This window comes from Emys orbicularis, chromosome 12 (assembly GCF_028017835.1).
Source record: "Emys orbicularis isolate rEmyOrb1 chromosome 12, rEmyOrb1.hap1, whole genome shotgun sequence".
Taxonomy (NCBI): domain Eukaryota; kingdom Metazoa; phylum Chordata; order Testudines; family Emydidae; genus Emys; species Emys orbicularis.
The window spans coordinates 4,920,717-4,929,671 of record NC_088694.1 but is presented as its reverse complement, the minus strand read 5'-3'; positions in this window follow the sequence as shown (position 1 = coordinate 4,929,671).

Here is an 8,955-nt window from a genome sequence, read left to right as displayed (position 1 = left end):
ACCCGGCCCAAGCCGGGGAAACTAATGATCCAACCAGCGGACCAAATGTGGTGATGAATCCTTGTCACGAGCCCCCTGAGCCACGTTGCGCATAGGCTAAGAAGAAGAACTCTGTCACAGGGCTTTGGTTGTGCAACACCTAGTAGGAATGATGAGATTTCTCCTACTTCAGTGGGAGTTGAAGGTACACTCGACCCTTTAGGATTAGCCCTTAGGTATGTATATCCCCAGACACTGAGAAGCTCACTCGTTGGATGAAGTGATCCCTGTGTATGAATATTTAGTACAGACAGGATGAAATACTGCACCCACTTGTGTCAATGGCAAAACTCACTTTGATTTCAGGGCGGCCTGGATTTCACCCATAATCTATATAGCTCCTGAGCGGCCTAGTGCTTCTGGATGAAAGGCACTATATAAATGCAAAGAATTGGTGGCTGTGACCTGGGACCTCCAAGCTGGACAGGGGTGGAAATGGAGTCCTTCAGAAGTACAAAATATTCTTCATATCCCAGGAGGGAGAGGGGTGTGGAAACTGGGCAGGCAGGAATGGTCAAACCATTTATGATGGGACAAGGAAGTTCCTACCGACATTGTGCAGATTCTGTATGGCTTGAATTTCAGTCAGATAGGAAATGGATGTTCAGTCAGACATGGATGTTTTCCATGTGGATGTTTTCCCACCTTGCATAAATTGGCTATCAAGAATAAGGGGCATTAATCTAGCTCCTGGGGAAAGCATGCAAATATTAAACACCTCGCCATATTGCGGACTCTTTTGACTGGAAGTTTTCTTTCTGAAACCTTCCTCTGTGCAAGTCTCTTTCGCAAGTGGCAGGTACTTTGTAGCACAGAAGGGGAGTCATTCCCAGGGGCATTAATTTGGTTGGGCATCAAAGTAAATCAGAGCAGTGGAAGGAGAAGTAATGTTTAAGTGGTACCTTCATGAAATAAAACAACAAATAACATCCCCTTTCATCTGTCAAGCAGAGTCAAGTGGCAACCCTGATCACAACACTTCCCCTTTGTGATTAGGGCAAAATGTTAATCTGGAAACCTCAGTGCTTTTTCTTTCACTAATAAACTGTTTGCTGCCACCTCCTGCTTCATTACTAACTGCTGTATCTCATTCCTCTGTTTAGGGAGCAGTATTCTGAGCTGATTCTCAATGGCCTTGAAAAATGCAAGCACCAGCTTTGGGAGCACCTTTGTTTTGCAGGCAAATGCATGTTTTCGCTCATGCAATCACCTGTGCTCAAAATTGTGCAGGTTCCCATTGAAAATCTGGCCCTCACTGCTTACTATATGGCATAACTGGATGTGGTACCCTGAGAATCCTGCTATGTCTATTAGAAAGTGACTCTTGAATACTACTTCTTCCAGGTTGTAGGAGGGAGAGAAGCTAACAGGTGAGGGATCCAGTGAGGGTCAGACACCACTGGAGTAACTCCAGATTTACCCAAGGGGTAGCTGACAGCACTGTTTGACCCTGAGCTAGGAACATTCGGATTATCAAGTGCTCCAATTCACTGAGATTCTATGACCCAATTGTACCTGGCCTTTGTACAGATTCACAGTTATGAGGGAGGACACGAGAAGGGATAGGCATAACTCCAGGCCCTGCACTCTGCAGAACTCAGGCATTGTACCCAGGGGGTGCAGACTGCCCCAAAGCAGGGAAAAGACTGGGGAGGAGGTTGGGCCACGCCCTCCAACCCTGCTCTGGCTCCCAAAGTGGGGAATCGGGTGCAGAGGCTGGAGAGCACCCCTACAAAGGAGTATAGTAGCACGGTGCCCAAAGGAGCTGGGACAGTACTGCCTCCCTGAGAGTGAATGTCTCCAAGTTCTCCCCCAGAAACAGTGCAGCTCTCTGCTGCCCCTCAATGATCGATAATATTATTTTCAGACCCTCTTTTTGTGTTCTATAATAAAACTGTAATATAGTTAAGTCCAGCCTTAATAGATTTTTTTTTTCTTTTTCTGCATTTGTCCTTTCCCTCTCTCTAGCAGTATGCTAGCAGCAGCAGTAAACTCCCAGGTAGATTTCAGTTAAATGAAATCTGGATATCTCCCCACGGCTTTTCAATAGCCTCTAACTAAATCTACCCCTGGACCTGACTGGAGCTAGGACGTCCAACACCCCACCTCTCTGACATGCATTCTGTCGACTCAAGAAATCCTTGACCCTGGCATTAATTCTGAGAGGCTGTATCCAAATGTAGCTCTCCATTGATTAAGGTATGGAAATTTGCACATGGCCCCTACCAGCTTTTCAAAACTTTGTTCTCAGTTAATTGTGCAACATGAATAGTGCATTTGTGTCAAAAAGTAGGATTTTTTACTACCAGGCATCTCTCACTGACTAATAAATGTCAAAATCCCTCTTATTCCTCATTCTCCCTATCCCAAATACACTTTATTACAATGGCTAAGACAGCCATTGAATCAATAGACATGATTTGTTTGTTTGTTTTTAACTGGTGCAAACACAAATATTAGCTATTTATTGGAGTTAGGGTGATCAGATAGCAAATGTGAAAAATCGGATGGGGGTGGGGAGGTAATAGGAGCCTATATAAAAAAAGATCCAAAAATTGGGACTGTCCCTATAAAATCGGGACATCTGGTCACCCTAATAAGAGTGCACAAAAAGGGGAGAGTTCAAAAACAGGCATATCAGAACATAAGAATAGCCATGCTGGGTCAGACCAATTGTCCATCTAGCCCAGTGAACTGTCTTCCAAAAGGCATTCCAACGGAATGAACAGAACAAGGCAATTATCAAGTGATCTACCCGTGTTGTCCACTCCCAGTTTCTGGCAGCTGGAAGTTTAGGGACAGACAGAGCATGGGGGTTACATTCCTGACCATCATAGCTAATAGTCCTTGATGGCCCTATCCTCCATGAATTTATCTAATTCTTTTTTGAACCCAGTTATACTTTTGGCCTTCACAACATCCCCTGGCAAACTGACTGTGTGCTATGGGAAGAAATACTTCCTTATGTTTGTCTTAAACCTGCTGCCTATTAATTTCATTGGATGACTCCTAGTTCTTGCGTTATGTGAAGGGGCAAAAAACATTTCCCTATTCACTTTCTCCACACCAGTCATGATTTTATAGCACTATCTCTTAGTCATCTCTTTTCTAAACTGAACTGTCCAAATCTTTTTTAATCTCCCCTCCTATGGAAACTGTTCTATATCCTTAATCACTTCTTCTGCCCTTCTCTCCCAATTCTAACATACCTTTTTTGAGATGGGGCACCCAGAACTGCACACAGAATTTCAAGTGTGGGCATACCATTAATTTATATAATGGCATTATGATATTTTCTGTCTTATCTATCCCTTTCCTAATGGTTCCTAACATTCTGTTTGCTTTTTTGACTGCTTCTGTACATTAAGCACATGCTTTGAGTGAACTATCCATGATGACTCCAAGATCTCTTTCACGAGTGGTAACACCTAATTTAGACCCCATCATTTTGTGTGCAGTTGGGATTACTTTTTTCAATGTGCATTACTTTGTATTTATAAATAAATAAATTAAATTAATGGAGATATCCTATCTCCTAGAACTGGAAGGGACCTTGAAAGGTCATCGAGTCCAGTCCCCTGCCTTCACTAGCAGGACCAAGTACTGATTTTGCCCCAGATCCCTAAGTGGCCCCCTCAAGGATTGAACTCACAACCCTGGGTTTAGCAGGCCAATGCTCAAACCACTGAGCTATCCCTCCCCCCAAACCAACATTACATTTCATCTGCCATTTTGTTGCCCGGTCACCCAGGTTTGTGAGATCCATTTGTAACTCTTTGCAGGTATGATTCAGAGTACTCTTGTAGTTTTGCAGAAGAGCAATCTCCTAAGCACTTTTAGGACGAGACATTCATAAAGGTCTACCAATCATCTCTAATGCCGTAAGAAGGAGCAGAGACACAGATACAGGCATGAGCCTTCTCAAGCACAGCACCAGGAAACACATGGCAAAGCTGGATTTTAAGGGTTTATTTGAACAGTTACGGTCAGATTTTTATTGCACTATTCTGTGCATGTGATCAAAATAGTGTATATATATGTGATAACACAGCCTAGGTCGCTTCCCATAGCCATAAGTCATGTATGTAGCATGCCTCTCACTTCACTGGCATACATTACATGTGACCCAAAATGCTACGAGCCCGTACAGCAAGTGTTCCAGTACAGAACAGTCATACACACTGACCTGCTCACTCAAACATTTCAGAGTTTGGAAGCTAGTGTTGAGGCACTAAACTGCTTTGCAAGTCAGAGTCTGTGAAACCCTTAGATCCACAACATTCTGCTGCCCTAAAAATTACAATGCCACAGGCAGCCTTCTCATTACGTACTGTTGGCTTATGTTTTCTATGACATTTTTACTAAATGCTGCTCCAAAAAAATCCATTATGGAACAATAATTCAGATGATGCTTCTTAATAAATGAGAGGGGTCGCTGCTGACAGACATTATGTACCCCCACCTTCCCAGAAACTGAATGAATGAGACATGAACCCAGGAATGCATGATAGTTTGAGCTCTACCTTTATCATCAGGACATCACAAAAGAAAATTTTTGACTGGTGTAATGTGACACAAGTGGCCAATTCATTAACCTAGAATTAGGGGAATTTTTCATTAAATCTGTTCAGTAGGATATGTGAAAATGGTAAGAATGCTCTTGAAATTATTTGAATAAAGGCAAGATGTTCTCCTATACAGACTTTTTCTTGCTAAAAACTATTAATAAGCATATTATATCACATCAGTCTCTGAAGGTCAAAGCAATCGCTTCACTAACAAGCACTTACAAAGTTCTATAGAACTGCATTTTTCAAATAAATGTGCTCTTTAATGAGTGCAATTTTACATCTGCTCAGGTAAAACTAGTTATTCTACATTTGTGGTTTATTATATACACTAGAATTTGGCAGAAGAAACTGCTGGAAAGGAAAGACAGGTGCTGGAGCAATAAAAATAGAGTTCCTGAATGTATTTTTCTTCAGAGTAAAAACGAGGGGCTCGTGAAGCAATGTTCTTCATCGTTTGTTTTCTGAAGTGTCACTGTATCACTTGTCCTGTTATAAAACAGCACTTAGCGGATATAAGAAATGTCATTCCCCTGCTATGCACCTCATTTGTCTGCAATTCTAACACGTACAGGAAAAATACAAGGGCTGGGATTAGTTCAAAGGGGACACAAACAGTGACTACCATAAATACCATGAGCCAAGTTTATCCCTAATATAACTTCATTGATGTTAATGGAGTGAGATGCACCATAGATTCATTTGGTCCCATGTTCCTATCAGATGACCAGAAATGCTGTACAGAGCCAACTCCTGTAAGTGGGAGCTGCTAAGGAACCCTAGAAGACTCTAAGGGTATGTCTATACCCAGCCACTAGTTCGGCGGCTGGGAATCGAAGTTCTGGGTTCGACTTATCGCATCTTGTCTGGACGTGATAAGTCGAACCAGGAAGTGCTCGCCGTCGACTGCGGTACTCCAGCTGGACGAGAGGAGTACGCGAAGTCGACGGGGGAGCCTGCCTGCCGCGTGTGGACCGAGGTAAGTTCGAACTAAGGTACTTCGAACTTCAGCTACGTTATTCACGTAGCTGAAGTTGCGTACCTTAGTTCGATTTGGGGGTTTAGTGTAGACCAAGCCTCATACACAGCAAGCTAATCAAGAATAAAATGGATTATATCTCCATCAGTGGGAAAAAGTAGAATGACTATCCAACAGCTGACCAAGAAAACACTGCATCTTTGTGAAAATCACTGTTGTTGCAGCAGCGTCCAGAGGCTCAAATCAGGCATGGAGTCACATTGTACTAGGCCCGGCACTCTATAGGCACATAGTAGGAGACCATCCCTCCCCCAAAGGGGTTAACAGTCTAATTTAAAACTAGAGATGAAAACGGTAGAACATAAAGCAGTAGGGCTGGGAGGAGGACGGCGAGGGTAGCAGAGCTAAGATTGCCAAGCTGCATAGGTTAGATATGTATACAATTAGCCTTTATATATCAATTGTAATGCAGTAGTACCTCACAGTCGTAATCAGGGACCAGGGCTTCATGGTGCTAGGGACTGTACAAACACACAACAAAAAGAGTGTCACCGTCCCCAAAAAACTTACAAGAGACACAAATTAAGGAACTTCTAGCACTGGGTGGAGACACGCACATTATGAGAAGAAGCAGTGCAAACTCCCCACGTAGCCCTACCAAAGCCCCACAGACTAGACCAGCAATACCCCTTATTATTTTAGCCCTAGGCCTCCAGTGAGCAATGCCAATACCCCCCAGACCTGGCCTGCACCCTCCCATATTGCAATCCCAGACCCCATACTTCTCTGCATATGCCCCCAGTCCTAGTTTGCAAACACACACACGTGCTACTATTTCAGTTTCAGGTCCCAGGCATCTCTGCCTCCATCCCCACTTCCAGCCTGCAGGCATAAACCCCCTGCTATTGCAATTCCCAGGCCCTATACAGTATTGCTCAGCCCCCACCCCGACTCTTGCCCTGCAGACCGTCTCCTATTGCAATGCAAGGCCCCATACTGCTCCGCTCTACCCCCATTCTTCGTTTGCAGCCACCCCTACACTGCAACCCCCATACTGCTCTGCCCCGGTATTGCAACCCTAGGTCTCCTCCAACCCCTCTGAGTGCGTGCTCCTTGGAGGCGAAGTGCCCCGCCCGCAACACGCGCACAGCGCCCCGCCCCGCCCGTGCCCAGGGGAGCTGCTGCCCGCCCACCCCGGCCCCTGCGGCGCGCGGGGGCCGTCTGCCTGTCACGTGGTCCCCGAGCTGGGCGCGGGCCGGAGGGGCGGAGCCGCTTGGCCGGGTTGCCCGGTAGCACCGTGGCCATGGCAACGTTTGTAAAGCCCGCGAGGGGGACGCGGGGCCTGGCCCTGACGGGAAGAGGAGACGCGACGGGAGGAGGCGGGGGAGGGGTAAGAGCGGGCTCCGCGGGGGCCGGGGAGCTTGGATCCGCCCCCCCCCCGGGTCCCCAGCGCAGCCCCAGCCCCCCTCTCCCCCCGGGTCCCCAGCGCTGCCCCAGACTCCCCCGGGGCTCCCCGCCCCCTCCCATTCCTAGTGCATCTCCACACACCCCCTGCGGGTCCCTACCCCCAGCGCAGCCCCAGCCCCCCCCCCACAGGGTCCCTGCCCCCAGCGCAGCCCCAGCCCCCCCCCACAGGGTCCCTGCCCCCAGCGCAGCCCCAGCCCCCCCCCCCCCCGGGTCCCCAGCGCTGCCCCAGACTCCCCTGGGGCTCCCCGCCCCCTCCCATTCCTAGTGCATCTCCACACACCCCCTGCGGGTCCCTACCCCCAGCGCAGCCCCAGCCCCCCCCCCCAGGGTCCCTGCCCCCAGCGCAGCCCCAGCCCCCCCCCCCCCCCACAGGGTCCCTGCCCCCAGCGCAGCCCCAGCCCCCCCCCTCCCCCCGGGTCCCCAGCGCTGCCCCAGGCCCCCAGCGCAGCCCCAGCCCCCTCCCCCCAGGCTCCTGCCCCCAGCGCAGATCTAGTCCCGTCCCTGCCCCCCGGCGCAGACCCAGGGCACCCTGCCCTCAGAGCTGGCCCTTAGTCTCCCAGCTCCCCCTCAGGGCACCCCTGCCTCCTCCCCACTGGGCATAGCAAGAACCCCAAGCCGCTCTCCCAGCACAGGCCCCACACCAATCCCAGGGTCTAGTGCAGCCCCCCACATGGCTCCTGTTGAACTCCCCCCACACCCTTCCAGAGCTGTGTGTGGCTCTCCCCTCATGCTGCTGCCGTGCAGCCCTGGTCCCAGGTGCCCAGGTGCCATGGTGATGGATGTGGTACAACTGGGTAGCTAGACAGGCAGGGTGTTGCATAGGCCTTGCAGAGGCTGCAGCTCCCCAGGTGCTATATTTTGCACAGCGACTGCAGATCCCACTATCCTGTTTCAGCCAACAGGCTACGGGTCGCCACCTGCCAAAAATTCTAATGCTTCTCTGAAGCTTGTCACAACATATCCCAATTCCAAACCATTGCAGTCTGGAGATCAGGCTACAAATCACACAAGAGAACTGCCTGGGCCCACTTGGGTCAGATGTCATGCAGATACCTTGGCAGCCTGCTGATTCTATTGATGTGGGAGCAATGTATAAAATTGGAAAAGAAAAAAAAATAGGAAAAAATTCCAGACTTCTTTGAATCTCAAATATGGTTTGATTCAGATGCAGCTCAAGTTGTTTATGAGGCTGATTCCTGTTGTATCCACATATCCTATTGTATTCACGTATGTCATTGTATCAGCTGGATCTGCACTTTGCAATGCAAGTCACAACAGAATCACAGTTTTGTAGTTATTGTGGTGAGATGGTGACATTATTTGCAGCATCCTAGGTACCAAAACTAAGACGGCACAACTGAATATTGATGGTGTGGCCAACTCTGTGGTACAGTATTTGGTGTTTTTCTTAAAGCACCAGCTCCTGGACTTATATGATTACCTGAGAATATCAGCTTTGATTTTTTAAAAGAGTAAGTTTATAAATCACAGTTGTGGAGAAAAGCTTGAAGATGTAAGCCCTAAAGACTTTAACCCCCAAAGGCAAATAAAAATAATCCAAGTTATTTTTTAAAAATCTAATAGCAATCATAAACAGGTAGGGCTGGAAGGGACCTCCTTAGATAATGTAGTCCTTCCCCCTTTACTAAGGCAGGATTTTTAATTATGTTTAAGTCAATCTTATGTATTTTGGGGACCTGACTTATGATTTTTGAATGCTTGGATTTGGCAATTCCATATTGGGGCAAACCAAGCACCCTTAAAGGCAACAGCAGCTGAACTCTCCAAAGCCTCAAACTTCATCCAATACAGACAACTAAACAGAATTGCACAGAACTTTTGCACAAAGTTTGTCACGTTTCATTTAACAGCTGTGCTCATCCAACAGGTTCCCTGTACAGT